The 23382-nt window shown below is 41.9% G+C and overlaps 2 protein-coding genes across 5 annotated transcripts in view; one reads left to right on the top strand and one right to left on the bottom strand.

Moving 5' to 3' along the window:
- gpc6a (glypican 6a) overlaps nucleotides 1-23382 on the bottom strand; it is a 290648-nt gene that overhangs the window by 124406 nt on the left and 142860 nt on the right. The window lies entirely within an intron of this gene.
- LOC129153071 (craniofacial development protein 2) overlaps nucleotides 19958-23382 on the top strand; it is a 113878-nt gene continuing 110453 nt past the window's right edge. For all 3 annotated transcript variants that reach the window (XR_011521594.1, XM_070554825.1, XM_054731831.2), the window contains exon 1: nucleotides 19958-21255. The gene's annotated coding sequence lies outside the window, so the exon portion shown is untranslated. The remainder of the gene's footprint in view (nucleotides 21256-23382) is intronic.

The raw sequence follows: 23382 nt of genomic DNA, 5'->3' as shown, positions 1-23382 counted from the left end.
AAGCTTTTATTGACTCTCTTACTCAAGAAGTTGTGTACCCCGTAGAAACAATGCACAGGGACGTGCATGATATTTAATGGGGGAGGATGTAACCCAGAAGCTAGAACCTTAATGAGGTATTAACTAATTGGCTTACTAATATGATCCATCCTCAATTTAGATAAAATATAAAATATAAATTAAGGAAATTAACAATACTAATTAATAGATATCTAATTAACTAATAGATAATTTCATAATGAATTATTGGAAGGGTGAATAACTAAAATAACGAGTTTAATATTAAACATCGGTTAAAACAAGAATCTTGAACATCACTAACAGAAACAGAAGAGGAAAGCTGTATACTATTGGTCCAGGTGGGAATCTGAAATTTCATTGGCTGAGAGAAATAAGTCCCGCCTCCGCGAAATAAAACCGTGCGACGCAGCTGAGCGAGAGGAGAGACAAACGGCTGTGCAGCACGCAGATACAGAAAGCAAAGACTGAGCGGTTAGAGAGAGAGAGAGAGAGAAAAAAAAACAATGGTCGAGGCCGTGAAGAACCCTGATTTGGGTGCCGCATAGATAGAGGGAGAGGCGGACTTGACTCCTTCTAATAAGAGCTAGGAACTTGGAACCAACGCGGTGAGTAAAGAAAAAAGAAGAGAAAAAGCTAACGATGCAACTTAAAAAAAAAAGGAAACTTAAATAGCTTATCAAATTAATTCCATTCTTATAGATTTGTGTGGAGACGACAGAGTGAACCAATCCTCTGTAGGAGGGAACCGTTGGAGCGCGTTGGTGAGTGAATGAGATTAAATTCAGTAAATTATTAAATTCAAAAAGCTAATTACAGCAACCGAGGTGACAGCAGTGGGCTGCTAGACGTTAGATCCCAGGAGTTAACATCTCAAACTACCAGTTAACGGTGGTAGGGCATATAGGAGTTAACGGCTCAAACCGCCAGTTAACGGCGGTAGGGCATATGGGATTCCCAGGAGTTAACGGCTCAAACCGCCAGTTAACGGCGGTAGGGCATATGGGATTCCCAGGAGTTAACGGCTCAAACCGCCAGTTAACGGCGGTAGGGCATATGGGATTCCCAGGAGTTAACGGCTCAAACCGCCAGTTAACGGCGGTACGGCATATAGGATTCCCAGGAGTTAACGGCTCAAACCGCCAGTTAATGGTGGTACGGCCTAGATGTACAAGGTCCTCAGGGGCGTTATAGCTAACGCCATAGAATTAGCAATGCGTCCCTTAACCAAACATTTAATAATAAAAAAAAATAGATAAATAAAAATAAATAAAAGCTAACTGATTAGGGAGGAATTATTTTACAAAGGTGGACCAAAGGACCAGAATTTATATTTTGTTGAATTTTGTTATAGAACATTTTATTTATTTATTTATTTATTTATTTATTTATTTATTTATTTATTTATGTGTTACAGATATACAAGGTGTCACAATGCTGTATAGAAACACAACTAAATGTATCCTTGTTGTCATGAATGTATTTCTTGTTGAATAGTGTAGAGTAATAGAATCTAACTGAGCCTATTGAGCTGAACAATTGTTGTCATATGTAATTATATTTCCAGAGCTACTGAGAATTATTTTAATAGACAATCAAATTGATGTTATGTTAGTTGAACTGTGAACCCAAACATGATTGGCTATGCCAATAGAGTGAAGCATTTGTTAAGTCTGTAAGACTTTATGCTGTGATGTGACGAGAAGGGTCGATGCCAACTCGCTAACAGTCCTGTTGTTTACAGGCTGGGTTTTTTTTTTCCTTGGGTTTGATCCCGACTCCTATGATCACTCACTTGGAACGAGAACTGGATTTCTTCCTGACGAGGGAGATGGCGAGCCTTAACCACTGAACGAACCAGGACATCTCAAGTAACTGAAGAGCAGACTGCTCTCTTCTGTGAACAATCTCAACGGTGCGGTAGGAAAAAATCGCACCACCGGACTCTGACTTTCACCCCAAGCGTGGGGATTTGACTTGACGCCGGCTGACTTGTGACTCATATGATCAAATCTCATACCGACCATTTTACTATTGTCGATTGTTTTCATCTGTTTTTGTGTGCTATCTTTATGTTATATTTCCCATTATTATTAAAATTTAGTATATAAACCGTTTCATGCTATACCCGTGACTCCAGTCATTCTTAAACAACCTCCAATTCTCCCCGAACCTAATTATTGGCCCATTTGTTTATTTTTTCTTTTAATTATCTTATTGTATCCTGTAATCCGGTTACACATGCAATAACAGATTTTTTAAAACTATTTTGGCGATTTCAATGTTGACTTAATAAGGACATCATTTAAAAGATTAAACAGTAATTAATATTCAAACTGTGCTGCTTTATTGTAATTTACCCAAGACACAGACATCAAGGCGATTAAAACAAATTCACACCAATTATTTCTTCTTCTCTTTGTCATCTGCCCAAGTTGCTTCCTTCCATGTGAGAACGTGCTCTCTTGAGTATTAAATCAGTCAACAGAGAAAAATAGAATAAAAAAAGAATTAACAGGGGAGTCTCAGTGAAGCTTGGCTAATAGGATCCCACGTTCAAGGCGTACATGTAAGGAAGATCATAACACATCTCTCCAAGCAATAATGTCAAATATTCCACCAGCCTAATTTGTGAACAAACAAGCAGTGGACATTTCACTCCACATCCCGTGCCTGCTAATAAACCATCTGTAAACTCTTCTGCAGGCTGGCTGATATTCCTTAGATATCAGTCTCAACTTGAATTGGGGCTCAAATTCATGATTAAACCACAAGCTTTTAATTCCCCTCATTTATTTTTATATTTTTGTATTTGTATATTTAATTCTAAAAATTGTATCTTATTTTTGTTCTTGCTAAGAATCTGGTGATTTTAATCTTGAGAGGCACTACTGTATATAAAAACGTCTCTTCTTCTCTCCCTACTTCACACTGGAAGCATTAGCGGCTCAGAAAGGCAGCGGAACGTCATTGCTTCCAACAGAATCCATTATAGGCCCAATCCCAATACCCGCACTGCGCCCTACGGTCTTCAGTGAAGTGCACTTGGAGGAAGTGAGTGTTACAGCTTCGAGTACGTAGTACACAAGTGTGCAAATAATTGGCAAAATGGGACAGAGACAGTTGCGCCATCGACCACGACACATGCCAGTCGCTGTTTGTGCTACTTTTTAAACAAATCTTTATTAACAACTTTCAAACAATTTCTTGACAAAATTTACATTCATTGCTCTTCACATTGAATCTTAGTCTAAACATTCAGAGCATGAATAATTTTCATTAATCATCTTAAAATGAACTTCTTTCATTTGAAAATGCATATTTTCAGAAAAGGCATGTTACGGACGTTGGACTCCCGTCCTCAGACAAAGCCCGGCGCCCTCTCCCTGCTTGGCTTTAGGACCCTGGATAGGTCCTCCAGCAGGCTGGGCCTCCTCTCAGCCGGCTCTCACTGCCCCAGTTTAATGTCATCAGCTAATGGGAGCTGATGACTTAAAGCATCTTTCCGGAGTATTTATCTTATCCGATGGCACCATCTAGTGGCTGGCAAGCATGTCACAAAAAAAGTCTGTCAATCCGTTTGATTAACAGAGCTAAAGCACGTTGTTTTACAAGCATTATTCTCATGCCATGCTGTGTTTTCATATATTTATATTTTAGACACTTGTCTGTGAAAAGTTCATTAACTCTGCATCAGCCGAGGTATTCCTTAAATTTGAACATGTAAGGGTAGTTTAACGCTATTGGTTAGCTCTGGTCTGCGCTCAGTTTCCTATTGCACAGAACTCTGCAGGGCAGGGGGTGTGCTAAGCAACAACAACAAAAGATGAATTGCTTACATTATATCACAGTACATGAAGAGACAATCACTTTTACGGATTTCTGAAAAATCATACACAATTTCTGAAAGGAGAAAACTCCAGACAGCTTCTTTAAAAGACGTCAGCTGTCAGATCTCTGAGAAAGAACCACAGCTTCATGCCCCGTTCATCTCTCCTCAGTCCATGGAGCTTCCTAACAAAGGTTTTTGAAAAGAATGAAGAACTTAGATTTTTCGGTATCTTTGATAAATTGTTATTTTGGTTATTGTGTCATTTGTGTTCCTTCTGTTTGTTTTCTCGGCTTAGAGCTTGGATTTAGGTTAGTGATTGCCTGTTTCTGATAGCCATCTTTGTTGTTCTTCTAGTCTTTTTGTTCCTCCACAGAAGGGCTCACTTTTTCTTTTGGTAAATTGGTATTTCAATCAATCAATCAATCAATCAATCAATCAATACTTTATTAATCCCAGAGGGAAATTAGAGTTTCAGTACATACAATTCAGAGATCAGACATACATGGGCAAGACACATGACAAGAATTGGTAACTGTGGTCATTCGCAACCTGAGTCGTGCTACCTTAATAGAGATCAGAGGGTAACATGAGGATTGGATCAGGTGGAGGGAAGAAAAGGCACTTCAGAGTTACCCTCCACCGGGAGGGCAGCTTTGCTTTGCAAAAAAAAAAAAAAAAAAAAACGCAGCAATTTTCAGGCACATTCCAGAAGCAGCACGCCATGCCACGCCGCTAAAGACATGACCGGGTTCTATTTTTCCAACAAGCTGCTTTTAAGACACGTCACTTTCAGCAGTTAACAAAGAGCTAGACAGGAGGTCAGATACAGTTTCAGTGTAAAGCCTAGTTTTTAAAAACAAATGACTAGCGATGTGATTTCATGTGTAGATTACATCAATGCATGTGACCTAACGACTTCTTTACACCCGGTTATGTTCGAGAAGTGCAAAGGTGTGTTTTTCATCCCGGCAGTAGAAAAGAACATCATTTATATGACATCAAACAGCAATATCAAACATGATTTCCTGCTTTTTGGTTTAATGGCGGATAGCATAAACAAACTGTGACCTTTGAAGTCTCAAGGAATGTTGTGATCTCGTGTGTCCAGCGACAAGCACGACGGAGAAGCCGCTCCACAGCCAGGGTGTGCTGGCATACAGAGAAGCTAAGCTAAGTAAACTGTTCTGATGCCATTCCACGTTGCTGATACTTCCAATGTTGAGTAGGGGTTATGGTGCACTATATGATTAATTCTGGGATACTGTAAGGAAAAATCACCAATATGCTTTTGTAGCTTCTAAAATCAGGAAAGTGATACTTTAACATATGACCGTTGATCTTGTTGGTATATTTTCCTTTCATTCAATTGAAAAGGTGCAGTGTGTCTGCACCGAAACCAGCCAGGAGACCCGTCCCTGGTAATTCATTCTTTTTTGCAGCTGAATGACCTGCCATTACACCAACATTAGTTTAAATATTAAGAGCCTGCAGGGGCTGTTTCATTCCATTTTTCAATTAGATCTGAATCAAGGACATGTAAGCCCCTGTGTATTGACCGAGCTATATTCTATCTGTGTTACCGTTTAAAAGTGCTCTCCAGACAGGTAGTGGATATCATACCTCAAAAGCGGCGTTACGCTGGATTTATTAAATGGGGAGAAATTGGAAGCATAAACAGCTATTGTGTCCTTTCGTTGAGAATCCAGAGTCTGAAGAGGTGCAGGTTAATAGAAATGCATTTTATTCACTCAAAAATAAAAAGGCTTTTTCATGGAAATACATGTAGAAAATTTTGTAGCAAAAGGTTACAGATAGCTGAATACATATTTTTTAATCAAAAAGGCAAAATAAAGATTTTAAATATCAATGGATCTAAATATAGTCTGTCAAAATTATTAATCACGTGTTTTCTGAAAGACCAAACGCTTGTTGCTAAAAACATTTAACCAAACATGTTTCTTAGAAAAATACAAATCCGTTTGAGAGTATGTAGTTTGACGCCAAAAACTTTTGAATTATGAGAACATGAAACCTGCAGAAACAGTCACCACCCTTCCTCTTGCACAACTCTTCTTTTTTTAAATGGTTGCTTTCTGAAAGCATTTGCTTTTTGATCCCAAGCCTGTTACCTGGTGAACATCACTCACTGAGAGTTTCAAATAGCAGTTAAAGCTCGCCAACTCTCAGAAACTGAATTGCTCTCAACTGTCCAAAGTACATATTTTGCCAGGGAATTATCATTGAGAGTTATTGACTTTGGACAGCATTCAGCTGCTCGGCATCCCGGGTGTTTATGTTTGGAAACATGTCAGCACATGGGTGTGTGTGTAGTAATTATATGTTTTACAGCTCTGTAGGCTGTACAAAAATAAATAAATAAATAAATAAATAAATAAACATAATTTATACCTGCTATGTCCTTCTCGATGTGAGAGGAAAGCTTTAAACCAAACATGATTTGTGAAATATACAAAATAGGTGTTTCATTGTGTCTTTATGAAATCTATTTTTATGAATATGAATACAATTTATTTTGAACTCAGTGTCTGAGTTTTATAATTTTTTAAAAAGGAGTGCTTATCAAATTTCTCACACACAAAGTATTTACGCAGCTCGGAATGAAAAAGAAACTGGGAAAATTTTAAAGTACCAATAAATATCTCTTTATGCTTCTAATTTTTGCTTTAAAGTCTGAAACAGCCTTCTGGTAAATTCAGCTTCTGTCCTTTGTTTGTGTATAACGCCATGGACAAACCATAAAATGTTTAAACTTTTTCAAAGTGAGCAAACAGGCATTGTTTGTACGTTTGAAGCATCATCATCATTAGGATGTCTCATATTGGCAGCTACTGGATTATTTTCCAGCGTCTAACAGAAAAAAAAAATATTCCATGAAAGGTTTCATATAAGTGGCAGTCATAATTGAGAAAGGGCTTTATGGACTTAATCATTTTCCTGTTGAATACAAAATACACACAGTGTTCACACCCTTGAAGTAATTTCAAGTGTGAAGAATCCATTTTCTCAGACGTGCAAAGTGCTCCTTTGATATCTGTCCTAATTACTGTAAATAATTATTATGATTAATAAAGGTGACCTTCCTGTTGCTCTGATAGTAGCACTTTACCCACAAAAGGGAAACACACACTCATCCACATGTTTTACTCTCTTTGAACACTCAGTTTGCTAATTTTTTACCGCCTTAAGCGATGAAATATGAAATATCTTATTCTGGCTATGGTTAATTAAGGCTAAGTTTCAATTAATGGTCCAGAGTCTTGAATGGCCAGAAGATAGATTTTGTTCAAGGCAAATACATTATTTTATATATATATTTTTTTTTGTCTAGAAATTTTTTGCATTTTTCGATAAATAAAAGTTATAAGCTGTTAATCTGACTAGAGGAAACAGGATTACTTCTTACCTATAAAACTCAAATCAACTTTTAGCAATAAGAAAAAAGCGTGAACGTTTCCCTTAAAGATAATCGGGCTGTGACTAATAAACAACTGGTTGATAAAATGTCTCAAAGCTTTTGACAGGATGGTCACTCTCATGAAGCTGGAGTTTTGAAGATGTTCAAAAGTCAATGTGATAAACTTTCTTCTAAAGGAGTCCCAGAGTCAGGGCCGGGATCAGAAACTGATCTTCAATCCCTCACAGATATTTTGTGAGGCAACTTTGCCCTTTGGCTTTGGTGACTTATGAAAGAGTTGTGTCTGACAGAAGACCAAAGAAATCTGAACTATAGAGTATTTTGCTATTAATTTTGATTGAAACGTTTCTATTTGGCTTCTGATTACATTCTAACTTCCCTTCGCCATCTTGCTCTCCACCCAGCTACCTTCACTCAGTAAGCATCTCATTATATAAAGCCCATGTTTTCATTCATGCCCTTCGTTCGATCTAATTCTTCTGCATGGGTTTCTGGTTTTTAATTCACACCCCATGGTTCTCCTTAGAATGCTGTAAGTTAAGATTTCATTTAAAATCCACAAGAATCCATCTTGTCCCAGTAGGTGTTCACAGTCTGACCTGATGGAGGCGTTCCAAGTGAGTTAAATTTGCTATTAAAGTAACGAGCAATTGTTAAAAAAATAAAATTTAATTAGAAAACTTTCACTGAAACAGTGGCTGAGGATTTAAGTGCCCGCCCCATAATTGGAAGGTTGCAAGTTGAAGTCCCACTCAGTCTGTCGCTTTCATTGTGTCCTTGGGCGAGACACTTAACCCACATTCCCTGCTGCTGATGTGCTTGTGTACGGCAGCCTTGCCTCCGTCAGTGCGCCTGGGGCAGCTGTGGCTATGATGTAGCTAATCACTATCAGGGTGTGAATGGGTAAATGACTGTGTTTTAAAATGTCTTGGCGGGGTTCTAGGACTCTAGAAGGTACTTTATCAAATACAGACCATTTTAAACATGAAACTCACTGGAATGCCACACCATACCGTACCATACCAGTTTATCTGTATAGCACGTTTACACACAAGATGAGAGCTGACCATGTGCTTCCCATAAAATACAACTCAACACAAAAAAGTAAAAACTGATAAAACAAACAATAGGATCAACAAATAAATACAATCACAAACATGGTCATATAATCACCGGCCAAATCATAAAGATGCATTTTTGAACAAGATTTAAAAGAGGCAAAAAATGGAGCCTGTCTAACCTGTCTTAACACATGTTACAATTAATTAGCAGTTTTGAAATATACCAAAGTGTCTGTCCAAATTTGGTGAAATTCTAACAGCAATATTTCATACTTTTTTTTTGTCTCCAAAAATCTGCCAACAAATGCTACCCAGGAATCCCTGCTATTCAATTTCAGAGGCTTTCATCCACCACAAGAGTTAGTGAACTTACATTTATAATTTTGTAGGTATTGAACAAGATATTTTAGAATAATTATAATATTAAATTTTAGTTTCAAATTCCAGTGGAAAGAGTTTTAGAGAAGTTTTGAAGAAACAAGCCACTTCAACGGCATGGTAAAAATGTCCCGGGACAGGCTGGCAAACTTATGGGCCATTCCCATCTGAACCGGGTCGGCCCGGGCCGGGCAGCGTAGGTTGTTCACATATCTGGGTGGCCTGGTATTTTTCCGGGCCAACCAAGGCTCATTCTCAGCCCTCTTCTCGAGGGGGTCTGCTTCAGGCCGACCAGGGCCAACACACCCACTGCTGACAGCAAATTCACACCTTCCATTACAGCAAGCCTCTGATTGGTGGGTAGAATCAGCCCACATGGGCTTAAGGCAAGGATGTGTGGAATCAACCGGGCCAGGCTGGGGCCGACTGGGGCTACCCGGCCCGGGCCGACCCAGTACAGATGGGAATGGCCCAATGGTTTCTAATGATCAGTTCTAGTTTTCTTACTTCAGAGCAGACTAGTTCTAATGATAATAAAACTAAGGAAGGCTATTTAAATGATAAATGATAAACTCGTTTATTTAACAGCAAATGTATCCGGTGTGTGCTTTAAATTAAAAAGAAACGTTTTAATGTTTTGCCAACATATGAACTATGCTGAACAGCTGAATCAGACTTGGAAGCTACTGAATGGGTTTGTGATGTGATTTGGTGACCAAGAAAAATCACTTTTTAAAAAAGTTTTGTCAAGTGAAAGCAGCAGCATGACTAGAAAAGATCAAAAAGAGCAAATTACAAGATGCTAATTTACAGCAGTAGTAAACAGTCTAATTTGTGTAATGCCTAATATTCCCCGAACATTAACATTTCAACTAACATACCAGTCTGATTATTTAAATATTCAGAAACATCTGGTTTCGTTTGTGTCCCTGTTGATTTTGATGACTCACAATATCAATTAAAGCGAGATGTGACAGCAGGGGCCTAATTATGACTAGAATTAACATATCCTAATGAGGCAGGATGAGGAGGAAGGTATTAGTCTGTGGAGAACACCCTTATTTGTAATTAACAAAACCAGTGTTGCATTGATGCGAAAATAAATAAGTAAAGAGGAAAATGTGATGTTGGAATTCTAGCGATCCAGCAGCAGAACAAAAGTGGTGAACATGAATCGTGTCACTCGGGAAGCCGAGTTATTCTGGTAATTAGATCAAGTTTAAAACAAAAATGTAATAGAAACGTAAAGGTTTATTCAATACATACATTTATTCAATACATTTGAAATGTTCTCTAGTGCAAAGCAATGCCTTGAGTCCTTAAAAAACACCAGTGATGCTCCTGTTCAGAGATGCAGAAGTCTGCTGGTGCATAAGCTAGCTGAAAACAGCAGGATTGCTGATTATAAATAATGATATGCACACACTTTGCTTCTGATTGGCTAACAGAACACGTTAAAACATTTTGCAAAGTCACTTTCACCAACAAACTCTGCTCTCTCTCCTCAATGCAAAAACAAAAAGCCCCGCCGTGAGCTAAGATGGGCGAGGCCATGACTGCAAATTCACTGGTGAAGGTTCTCGGTCATCCAGGTCATGGTAATCCAAAAGGGTTCAAATGAAGACAACTGGACTTCTTTCGCTTTTTGAAGATGTTTTGCTTCTCATCCGAGGAGCTTTGTCAATTCTGACAGGAGTATGGGAGGGTCAAGTTTATAAGCTGTAGTTGTCTATTGTTGTTTAACGAGCAGAAACTACTCTGAATGCCCCTTCTCTCTATCCCCTGATGAGTCATTAGCATTTATTGACAGAGAGTTGTGTTGATTAAATGCAGGAAGGTGTGACCTAGACCGAAACTGCTTAGGAATGAGATCCAAAGCTGCATTATAGGTACTGGAAAGTACCTGTAATATAAAGGTCTGGACAGTCCTCATTACAATGGACTGTAAAAGACGCCACTAAGCTTCTGTTTGGGTGTTTTGTCTTTTGGATGGACCAATTTCTGTCTGAGGGTGTTGTTGGGTTTAAAGTTTAGCGGGAGTGTTTTTGGTCAAATTTTGAGCTAGAGCTAAGTTGTCTGAGGACATATGCCTATGGTATAGCACTGCTCAGGTGATAGAATTTTAATCACAACTGCGATCTGAGTTTTGAACAATTTTTTAAAAACAAAACAAAACGATTATTTGCTCCTCCCTCATGGTTTACTCTGAGTTGCAAATTGAGCGCACCTCCCAACAGTGTTGCCAACTTTTAGCAACTTTGTTAATGAGTTGTTTGTTGTTCTGGGTCCATGCCTCCTTATTCCAATCGCTTCCTTAATCCATCGGCTGTATTGTTGTTGTGTTTATGATCCGTGCTGTCCCAGTCCATGATAAGGTTTTCCCTTGTGCAGTGGTCTGTTACGGCTGATATTTTATTGTACTTACTGCTCTTGTGCGTCTTCCACTTGTTTCCTTCTCACAGTCCTTTCTGTGTTCTATTATTCATGTTTTGAGTTGGCGTCCTGTTTCTCCATTCTATCTAGAGTTTGCATGGGATTTCATATACGACTCCACACCTGTTCTGATGGTATCAAAAATACAGAAGATGGATGAAGGAAGGGATTGAGTGCACTTATGAGACTGAGTGATTTTTTTAATCTTTATTATGTTTTGATTTTTAAAAATCTTTATTATGTTTTTGACTGACACCCATTACATTTAATTTACATTTTCTATCATTTTTGAGCTAACTCTCCCATCAGTGACTAATAATTCATGTCTTCATATTATGGATCTGGACATTAAAACTGCTATAACTTTTCTAATTCCTGATCCTGAATGACAGTTTCAAGTGACACAGAAAGAAAAACTAGATTTTGACCAAAGCATCTAATCTCAGTTGAAGTGCCTCTCTGAATGTAGTGGAGAGTCTTTTGCAGCCAGCTTGCAGCTCAGGTCTCTGCTCTTCACATGAATCACTTAATGCTTAGAGGTACACTTAAAATCATTATGCTCCACTATCAGTTTTTTTCTACAAATATCTAAACCATAAGATGCAACTTGTCCCTTAAACAACTCACCAAGATCTGCCACTCACTGAGCAGTGTAGTGGGCTTGTTGTCTGTGCTCAGCTAAAGTGTAAAAAACCTTTTTTATTTATCATCACCCATTATCTCACCATTTATTATTTTATGTAGGCAGTCTCTATCATCATATCATTCCTAGCTTGGATTTCCTTAAAGAAAGAACAAATGATCTTTAGATCACTATTCACCCTTGGAAGTCCTAAGGGGTCGCATGCCTATAGGCGGGGAAGGCAATTGCTTGGGGTCACCAGGGGCCACCAGAGGGCAGATGATTTTTGAACCGAGATAGAAACAATAGTAGTGAGACAGTGAAACGTTTTTATTTAACAGCACTAGTGGCCATTTAGCATTTCCTGACGGGGCCCTACCTCTCTCAGAATGTGCGGGGTTGTTAGGTAAACAAACATGAGCGTGGTCACTGACTGATCAGCAGCATTGGCTCCATAAAATTCAGAGGAATTCATCATTCTGGGAGAAAAATAAAGAAAAAGAGTAAGAAGAGAAAAGAAAAGAAAACAGTGGTGTGCTAGCTACGGATACTCCAATCAGGTGTTTTGCTGTTAAGTGATACCAATGCCCAAGAGTGACAATCACTGATACTGATCATATGGGTTTGGGTCATTTTATGTAGATATAATGAAGGCTACAGCCTACAAGATCTGGGCAAAAAAGGAGCAATAACTAAACCTTAAAGGGCTTGTATTAATTTAGACAAAAACATGTTTTACTCATTGAAGAGAAAAAAAAAGACTTGCATCAGTGTATCTGTTTCTGACCAAAACTTCAAAGGTTTAGAGCTGAAGATGTCTCGTGAATGAGAGGCAAAACATCTTCAGATAACCAGAAAAATCCAGCTGTTTTCATTTAAAAGTCTCACGACGATCCTCTCCAGGATAAGTGAGAGTCTAAATCAACTAGCACCATCAAGCATGAATTCAGTCAAGACAACAGGAACACCTAAATGGAGCTGCTATCAGTGGCAATCTAATAGATTTAATACATTAACACTCTGAACAGATGTAGCACACAGGAACTCTACTGGCTACAAAGCATGAGTGACAGGTGATCGGCTGGTTTGATCAGACCTGAAAGGCATTGAAATGAATTTGGTGATCACGTGTTTTTCATGGACAACCCTGGCTGATCAATCGGATCACCCCTAGCGACGGCTTATTGAGGCTATTTTTCTTTAACTCGAAGCATTTGGCTACTTTTGCAGCTTTAACTTAGCCAAATAGGCTAGCTGCAAATGCTACAACTTGTTAATCAATCACAATCCAAATCTTTAGTCAGAAAATGAGAGTTGGATTACAGACAGACCAGTAAAAAAACAGCTGAGTTAAAACACATCTTTAACCAAAACAGAACAAAGCAGCACCGTCATTTGCAACATGACACCAAGATGCTTTTAAACCCCTTGACTTGGTGCCACATCGCACTTCCAAACCAAATGGAGCATTTCACCTTTTTCTGATTCCTGAAGTTCACATAGTACAATCGTTAGCTGGCTGACTTAACAACAGGTGCATGTTGAGTATTAGTTTAAATCTGCATGCTCTGCACACAAATGCCATATAATCTTTGTAACTGGCAAACAAAAGGTGTGTCCTGATTAAAACGGAAGTCCATTCCTGCATGATTGCTCATCAATCATAATCAAATTCACTTTATGCTTTGAGTGAGCGCAAACAGATGAGTGAATAAATGAATACCTCCACACTGATGACGATGCACTTTCTGAGCCATTGTGTGTGTGTGTGTGGAAAGACAGCACCGAGGCAGCGACCAGGTGGCAAACTCCCTTTCCTCCACATACAAGATGCATATCACACTGAAGCTGACAGCATCAATAAGAGGGGCTCATAATTAAAGCCCACAGTTGTAGGGTGCAGAAGAGCAGGAGGCCAGTTTCTCACCCAACATCAATCAAATGCTGGCAGCTAATTTAAAAGATCTTTAAAATTAAAGTAGCACCAGCCACCACCTTTCACAAAGAGCAATTGTTTTCTGACAGCCAAGTGAATCTCTGCTGAAATCTCAGCGAGGAAGGTTGAGAGTGGGATTCTTTATGCAGGGAGTTGACAGACTGAATTGAGAAGGAGCCTGTCCCCAGACCTCAAAGAAATAACTCTGACTGTACTTGATGCTCTCTGATAGCAGCAGAGAGGAGGGGGGTCACATATTTGCCTTGGATAATAGACTTTCAGACATTGTGGTGCACAGCCAGCGTCAACAGTGAGCTTTTGCATTTCAGGTTTTGTTGTGTTACAAGATGGTAAAATGATATTCAAACCCACCAAGGAGCTTTGCAAATATTAGAATTGTAGAAATGCCAATTTCTTCTCCAGATTGGTAAGTTAGTTGGTAAAGCAGAACATTATAACAGTATTTATATTAGACACTGGAATAGTCTGGAGGACTGAATTAAAATGATCTTGGTGAAAGGAAATCAATCACAAATCACTTACTGATCGTTTAGAGGAGAGTTCTGAAAACACACTCAAAGACCCCCAAAAGAGGTTTGATTACTGATCTGAAACACACACACACACACACACACACACACACACACACACACACACACACACACACACACACACACACACACACACACACACACGCGCACACACACACACACACACACACACACACACACACACGGTTTTTAACATTAAAGAACTGCTATCAATACAGCCTGAAGCTTCGTACCTTGAATTTATAATCCAGCCGACCGATGTAAAGGCCTTCCACAGAGGAGGGAAGAACACTCCATCTACGTGAGAGGGCGAATCATTGAAATGCATCAATAAGGACCTTTTTGCTTTGCAGTGTTGTGTTGTGATAGATGCAAAAGAGCCACATGATAGGAATAACTGCTCCTGAATTTTAAAAAGGAGCCCTGAAGGCAGCTAATGATTGGCATCTCCAGCGACACCGCCAGCCAGAGCTGTATTTACATCCATCCTACTCTGATTCGGATAAACATTATTTAAGATGTGATTCGCCGAAGGTACGATTTATTTAAGTTGGGTATTAAAGACTATTATGTAAACTTGATCATTATTAAATGCCAGATTAAAAAATTGTCCAGGAGAGTCGATCAGCAGCTTCATTCAGGTCATCAATATCATAAACCGTTGCTGGAGAAGGTCCTGATGCAACAGACAATTGATATTTAATTGTCTGAAGAAAAAATTGAACTCTATGTTGAAACAAAGTGAAGCTGTGATGAAACACTTTCTGTTTAGTGTGTATTAGCAACTTAATGATCACATTGTGAATACAAGTATGGCAAAATTACTGGTTGTTGCACCACAGTTTGGGAAAAATGCTGCATATTCTCTAGTTAATCATCGTCTCATCTCCCAGATCCTTGAGTGACACACACACACACACACACACACACACACACACACACACACACACACACACACACACACACACACAAAGCACATTGTTCCAAAACTTCCTATGCCAAAGATTCCAATCTTCACCTGTAGCTAATTGCTTTTCAGAGAAAATGGGGCAGTACTAGGCAAGTTCCTTCTTAGGGAGCCTACGTCTCCTCCCTTTCCGGTTGGCTCATGGGTCCCAGAAGAACCAAAAAATGAATGCAAGTCAACGGGGTTAAGAGTTATTTTCTAATCCACTTTGCTTCACACCCTGGATTGCACATAAGTTGTAATTCAATTAAATGAAAAGTAATGATGTGCTGTTCGATCAGGCCTGTCATGTACTTTGGGATTTATCAGCTTGTAAAACCCATGGTCCGAAGAAGAAGGGCATGACTTAGCCTCCCTATACTGACGCCCCACCCTCCCAGGCCTATGACTGGCTCAGATCCTGAGTGTCTTGCTCAATAAGGAGCTTGCTTTAGCTAAAACGTGGATAAGATGATGCAGCACTCACGACAAGTTGACCCCATCATTTATCAAATAAAAACACAAAGCACACAATTAATTTGTTGAATAAAGGATGATTTCACATTTTAATTGATGTGTCTGCACATTTGGTAAGCTGCTTAGTGTGCTTTTTTTTTAGGTGTAGTGTACACGTTCAATAAATGGGCAAAAGTTGGAAAGTGTATTTTATTAAATGTGGTTTCTTCCTGAGCTGCCTACACTCTGCTCAGATGTTTTGATTTATTCCTGGGTGATGATATTAATGGTCCACGCCGTCGCCGTAGCGCGGTGATTAACATCCTGGCACCTGCGACAGGCTCTAGTCCCCTGCAGCCCCAAACAAATAAAGTAAAACAAGTGTAGAAAGTAAGATCCTTCCTTCCTTTATTAAATGTGGTTTCTTCCTGAGCTGCCTACACTCTGCTCAGATGTTTTGAAGGATCTTTCATGGCGGTTAAAACGAAGAGTCGGAGTACCCGGCCCGGAGGGTTACCGGGGTCCCACCCTGGAGCCAGGCCTGGGGTTGGGGCCCGTGAGCGAGCGTCTGGTGGCCGGGCTTTCGCCCATGGGGCCCGGCCGGGCCCAACCCGAACCGGATACATGGGCTCGTCCAACTGTGGACCCACCACCCGCAGGAGGAACATGAAGGGTCCGGTGCAATGCGAATCGGGTGGCAGACCAAGGCGGGAGCCTTGGCGGTCCAATCCCCGGACAAGAAAACTAGTTTTTGGGACATGGAACGTCACCTCGCTGGCGGGGATGGAGCCGGAGCTTGTGGCAGAGCTTGAGCGGTACCGGCTAGATATAGTCGGACTCACCTCGACACATTGCATTGGCTCTGGAACCCGAGACCTGGAGAGGGGTTGGACACTCTACTTTGCTGGAGTTGCTCCGGGTGAGAGGCGGAGGGCTGGGGTTGGCTTTTTGTTAGCCCCGAGACTCTCTGCCTGTGTGTTGGGGTTTACCCCGGGGGACAAGAGGGTAGCTTCCTTGCGCCTTCGGGTCGGGGAACGGGTCCTGACTGTTGTTTGTGCTTATGGGCCAAATATCAGTTCAGAGTACCCACCCTTTTTGGAGTCCCTGGGACGAGTGCTAGATAGTGCTCCATCAGGGGACTCCATTGTCCTGCTGGGGGACTTCAATGCTCACGTGGGCAATGACAGCTTGACCTGGAGGGGTGTGATTGGGAGGAACGGCCCACCTAATCTGAACTCGAGCGGTGTTTTGTTATTGGACTTCTGTGCAAGCCGCAGTTTGGCCATAACGAACACCATGTTCGAACATAAGGATGCCCACCGGTACACTTGGTACCAGGGCAGCCTAGGTCACAGGTCGATGATAGATTTTGTAGTCGTATCATCTGACCTGCGGCCGTATGTTTTGGACACCCGAGTGAAGAGAGGGGCGGAGCTGTCAACTGATCACCACCTGGTGGTGAGTTGGATCAGATGGCAAGGGAACATGCCGCGTAGACCTGGCAGACCCAAATGCATAGAGAGGGTCTGCTGGGAACGCCTGGCAGAAGAACCTGTCAAGACGGTCTTCAACTCCCACCTCCGGCAGAGCTTTGACCACGTCCCGAGAGCAGTGGGGGACATTGAGTCCGAGTGGGCCTTGTTCCACTCTGCGATTGTCGAGGCGGCTGTTTCTAGCTGTGGTCGTAAGGTGGCCGGTGCCAGTCGTGGTGGCAACCGCCGTACCCGCTGGTGGACACCAGAGGTTCGGGGAGCCGTCAGGCTGAAGAAGGAGGCCTACAGGGCGTGGCTGGTCTGTGGGTCTCCGGAGGCAGCAGACAGGTACCGGATAGCCAAGCGGGGTGCAGCAGTGGCAGTTGCCGAGGCAAAATCTCGGGCGTGGGAGGAGTTTGGTGAGGCCATGGAGAAAGACTATCGATCGGCTCCAAAGAGGTTCTGGCAAACTGTCCGGCGCCTCAGGAGAGGAAGGCAGCAACTCGCTCACACTGTTTACAGTGGGGATGGGGAGCTGCTGACGTCAACTGAGGCTATAGTCGGACGGTGGAAGGAATACTTTGAGGAGCTCCTCAATCCCACCAATGCGCATTCCGAGGAGGAACCAGAGCTGGGAGGCCTGGGGATGGACTGTCCGAACTCGGGGGCAGAAGTTGCTGAGGTAGTCAAACAACTACACAGCGGCGGAGCCCCGGGGGCGGATGAGGTTCGTCCTGGGTATCTCAAGGCTATGGATGTTGTAGGGCTGTCATGGTTGACACGTCTCTACAACATTGCGTGGTCATCGGGGGCAGTTCCTAGGGAGTGGCAGACCGGGGTGGTGGTCCCCATCTTTAAGAAGGGTGACCTGAGGGTGTGTTCCAACTATAGGGGGATCACACTCCTCAGCCTCCCTGGAAAGGTCTACACCAAGGTACTGGAGAGGAGGGTCCGATCGATAGTTGAATCTCAGATAGAGGAGGAGCAATGTGGTTTTCGTCCTGGCCGTGGAACTGTGGACCAGCTCTATACCCTTGCAAGGGTGATGGAGGGGGCATGGGAGTTTGCCCAACCAATCCACATGTGCTTTGTGGATTTGGAGAAGGCTTATGACCGTGTCCCCAGGGGCACCCTGTGGGGGACGCTCCAGGAGTATGGGGTGGGTGGCTTTCTGTTAAGGGCCATTCAGTCCCTTTACCAGAGGAGCATGAGTTTGGTCCGCATAGCCGGTAGTAAGTCGGACCTGTTCCCAGTGAGGGTTGGACTCCGCCAGGGCTGCCCTTTGTCACCGGTTCTGTTCATCACTTTTATGGACAGAATTTCTAGACGCAGCCGTGGTGTGGAGTGTGTCGAGTTTGGTGGCAGGAGAATCTCGTCTCTGCTTTTTGCGGATGATGTGGTCCTCCTAGCTTCATCCAGCTCTGACCTTCAGCTCTTGCTGGGTAGGTTCGCGGCCGAATGTGAAGCGGCTGGGATGATGATCAGCACCTCCAAATCTGAGACCATGGTTCTCGACCGGAAAAGGGTGGCTTGCCACCTCCGGGTCGGAAAAGAGGTCCTACCTCAAGTGGAGGAGTTTAAGTATCTTGGGGTCTTGTTCACGAGTGAGGGTAGGAGGGATCGGGAGATCGACAGGCAGATTGGTTCGGCGTCTGCAGTGATGCGGACGCTGAGCCGATCTGTCGTGGGGAAGAGGGAGCTGAGCCAGAAAGCCAGGCTCTCGATTTACCGGTCGATCTACGTCCCAATCCTCACCTATGGTCCTGAGCTTTGGGTAATGACCGAAAGAACGAGATCGCGGATACAAGCGGCCGAAATGAGTTTCCTCCGTAGGGTGGCCGGGCTCAGCCTTAGAGATAGGGTGAGGAGCTCGGACATTCGGGAGGGACTCGGAGTAGAACCGCTGCTCTCCGGATCGAAAGGAGCCAGTTGAGGTGGTTTGGGCATCTGGTCAGGATGCCTCCTGGACGCCTCCCCGGGGAGGTGTTTCGGGCATGTCCTGCCGGCAGAAGGCCCCCGGGTCGACCCAGGACACGTTGGAGAGGTTACATCTCCAATCTGGTCCGGGAACGCCTTGGGGTCCTGCCGGAGGAGCTGGTGGACAAGGCCGGGGAGAGGACGGCCTGGAGCTCCCTAATTGGGATGCTGCCCCCGCGACCCAGACCCGGATAAGCGGAGGAAGACGAAAACGAAGACGAAGTGTAGAAAGTAGATGGTGGTTCTATTAAATAAATATGCAGTGGGGAACTTTCTATTTCAGGTCAGCTCTGTGGTTTAGTGGTTAATAGTTTGACTTGCAGCAGAAAAGGTTTAATGTTAGAACTTGACCTGGTAATGTTTTGAGTGAAGCATGTGTGCATTTCTCATGCCTGAATGGACTTTCGCCTGAAGCCGCCTTTCCATCTGACGTGAAAGCGCTGCCGCGAAACATGCTTCGGGGTTATTGCCTCACGTTAAAGTGGACGGTTTCCTTTTCACTGGCAGCAAAGTGTAACGTTTTGGATGCTTCTTAGAAGAAAAGAGACGCCATCATTACAAGTCTATTTTTTATGCACTATGCTTACAAAACACGTCAGACTCCACAGTTTAGATCGGACCAGACAGGAAGTCCATTTCAAAGGCAGTGTAAACCATCTGGAAACTTTCAAAATAAAAGTCACGTGTAGTATGCCATTTCCCATGAAACCCCTAACCCCAACTAATATCTGAGAAAGTAAAAAAGCCTGCACAAAATGGAAATATTTAAAATGGGGTTAATAATCTATATGGTCCAAATGTTCTTGTTTTCAGTTAAATTAAAATCTACCAATGGGGTAAGGAAACGTTGCTTATCTAGGAATCTTAAAACTAGCAATATGATATTAGATTTATGTGCCTCATTTAAGAATTCAGCTTTTGCTACATTGGCAGATTTTGTTTACTCTAAACAGGAACATTTGGATCACATGTAAGAACAGGGGCGGCGTTAGGCCCGGCTACTTGGGCTGAAGCCCCGGATCTTTCATGATAAGCCCCGGATCTAAATCGCGGAAGTAACATGCAGTACCAAAGTCACACAGAGAGGGCGCAGCTGGCAGTAGTTTGTAAAGTCCCATTTAGTCGTCACACACACAGGTGTGTGGTGAAATTTATTCTCCGATTTTGACCCATCCCCTGAGTTGCAGACACGCCGCGCTCGGGAACTATTTGGTGGTTTAACCCCCCAATCCAACCCCAATCCAATGCTGAGTGTCAAGCAGGGACATTGGGTCCCATTTTTCTCAAAATCTTTGGTATGACCCGACCAGGAGTCGAACCCCTGATCTCCCGATCTCAGGGCAGACACTCTACCACTAGGCTACTTAGTCAGTATACAGTTCACCTGAGACTGAAGAGAAGCCCTTCAGCAGCTGGCTTCTGCAGTCTCTGTCTGAAACGCATGAGTGAAGATGGATATAAGGACGTTTTTTTAGACCAAAAGTACAACGACAGAACCCCAGCTCTGATGAGACTGGTGTTGACTCAGGTTTGTGAGTCTTATTTGAAAATATTTGTTGTGCTGCTGGTTTGCCTAAAGTTAGCTTACTATCAGGTAAAGTTGTTGGAGAAAGAAAGGGAATATTTACTATCATCTCACACTAAACACTAACAGGAACAATACTCTGCCCTGAATATGCTGAATATGTAGCTTCAGATTAAACATTATGTGGTACAAGACAAATATATATGATGTTGACTAGTGCGTGTCACGTGTGTGCGCGCATGCGTGTGTGTGCGCGTGCGCGCGCGTGTGTGTGCGCGCGCGTGTGTGTTAAGCCCCGGATCTTCTTCAGTCCTAAATCCGCCCCTGTGTAAGAATATGAATATTATCTCGTTTTAAGACTAAAAATAATATAAAATGTCTAAAAAATAGGCTTTGTACTTTCTTAGAAATATTAGAAAGTTTTTGCAGTGAGAAAATAAACCACGGGCCTTCATTCAGCTGTCTTTCTTCTTGCTTGGTATTGTGTGGACTTTGAAATCCCGCATGGTGTTGCAACTTTCTCGTGATTTTGTGACCTCATGGAATCAGCTGTGTGGAACGCTTTCACTCTCGTTTCATGTCAGAATCTCCCAGCTGGAAGAGAGCTCAAAGGTAAAATGCCACTATTACTTACGCGCCTCTATTGTGTTTCAATTCAATTCAAAGATACTTTATTAATCCCAGAGGGAAATTAGAGAGTGATTGGTAGAAAGGAAGCTTGACTCTTAATGATTCAGTTTCCTCTTACAATCCTAAAACATGCATGTTAGATTTTGGTGATTCTAAAGTAATCTATGCATGTATGACTGTCATGATGGCCTTGTGATAAACTACCGTAATTTCCGGCCTACAAGCTGCTATTTTTTCCCTGTGCTTTGAAGTCTGTGGCCAATATCACGGCTTTAGTGCGCAAGAGGAAAATGAGAGCGAATGAATTTTTCTGGTAGGCAAGTGTGTTTATTTACTAACCAGTCATGTTTTGTGTGCAGTTTTTATTTTCTAGTCATCTGGGGCTTATTAATGCTGTGTCAGCGCTGTTCTTTTCTTCTAAACATGCATGCAAATTACTGGTAATTGCGTGTCAGTGCCATTTTTATTTTATAACCATCCAGAAATATGAATGCGATCAGTGCTGTTTCCTTTTCTAAACTTGCAAGCACGTTCACCACAGCCTGGCCAGCCGGACTCGCTCTGTTTAATTCTGCACAGAGTCTCTGTGCAGTGCAGAATTAAACAGGGCGAGTCTGGCTGGCCAGGCTACGTTCACCCGTTTTTAAAATTTGTTTTGTTGAATTAAAACAACAACGAAAAACTTCCGTGTAGCGTCTTTCTGTCTAATTATCTTATGTCATGGCCATACATGCGCTGTGCGCCGGAGACCTGCATGTAGCTGCTGTGCAGCGGCTTGTATTTGAGTGTGGCGTGTGTGTGTGTAGAAAACCTTTTTCTTTTGCTGGTGCGGCTTATATTGAGGTGCGCTCGATAGTCCGGAAATTATGGTAGTAACCAGGATGGACGCTGGCTTTCAGAAAAATCAATAATAAAAGTAAATTTTTGTTTTAATTGACGGATGCAACTGTAATTTTTTAGTTTATTGAACATGTTTGATAATAAAATGCAAATCATTGCAGAATTACTTGACAGGAAGTCAAAACTGAGTAAAAATAGATTTTATGGTGACAAAAATTGGAACGATGCAAGCTTTCTGTGCTACCACTAACTTGAATTTGATAAGCCAGTTCAATACTTATCGAGAAACATTGAAGAAAAACACAAACATATGGCTGAAGTAAGGAGGAAAGAGAACAAAATTTCTATATTTCTTACATTTTTAAAATGGTCTAAGAACAACCGGAATGCAATGTCAGTTTCAGTTTGAGAGGCACGGAAAAGTATCTAAATCACAAATGGTGGAAAGTGATTTGTTGTAGCCTGCAGTGTGCAGGGCAATGATAGTTTAAGAATTGCTGAATTACAGTGTGACAAGAATGGAGTTGGCTTTTAAATAAATAATGGGGTAAATTATAGGAGAGAGCTGATGCCAAAAGGCAAGGCTTAGACACAGAAAAATGGAAAAGAGTAAGAAGAAAGAAGTCTCACTGACTGATCTTTCACCAGGCACTCATGAAAGCAGGCGTTCTCGTTTATTCTCAGCCACTCTGAATTATAGTGTAGATTTAGGTGAGTTCCACCATTATTACTTTGTTTTTGTTTTTTGTGCAAACTGTTCATCTGATCTAGAGAAGTGTTGGTACCAGAACACCAACATGGGCTGACAACTTCAACAAAATTTAAAAAAATTAAAAAAGGAAGAAAAAGAAATCTGCATTAATCCAGAAAATGGGAATTATTATTATTAATGGTGCCTGAAAGTACATCACACAAATTGATGGAAGTGGTTTAGGTTGGAGACAAGTTTATGTGGTCCATTAGTCTAAATCTGTCCCTTATCTGTGTCCAAATGGTCATTTCCTCTAGCATGAAAGTTCTTTCAAAGAGAGGCAATCTTTTTCCACATTCATCAGTCCTGCAATACTTCAGTGGTTACAGCTTTATTGTAAATTCTAAGAAATGCAGATCTATAAAGACCAATTGGGACTGTCTTTCATACTTGTGCACATTCACCAGGCCATGCATATTAGGAAGCATTGTGGCATTATCTTCAGTGTCACAAAAAAGCGAATGTAAGTTATAGTCGAACTTTGTACGTCCTTGTCAGTAAATTTAAGGTTTTATAAT

Source organism: Nothobranchius furzeri, chromosome 9, assembly GCF_043380555.1.
Source record: "Nothobranchius furzeri strain GRZ-AD chromosome 9, NfurGRZ-RIMD1, whole genome shotgun sequence".
Taxonomy (NCBI): Eukaryota; Metazoa; Chordata; class Actinopteri; order Cyprinodontiformes; family Nothobranchiidae; genus Nothobranchius; species Nothobranchius furzeri.
This window is presented reverse-complemented; position numbering and strand designations above follow the sequence as displayed.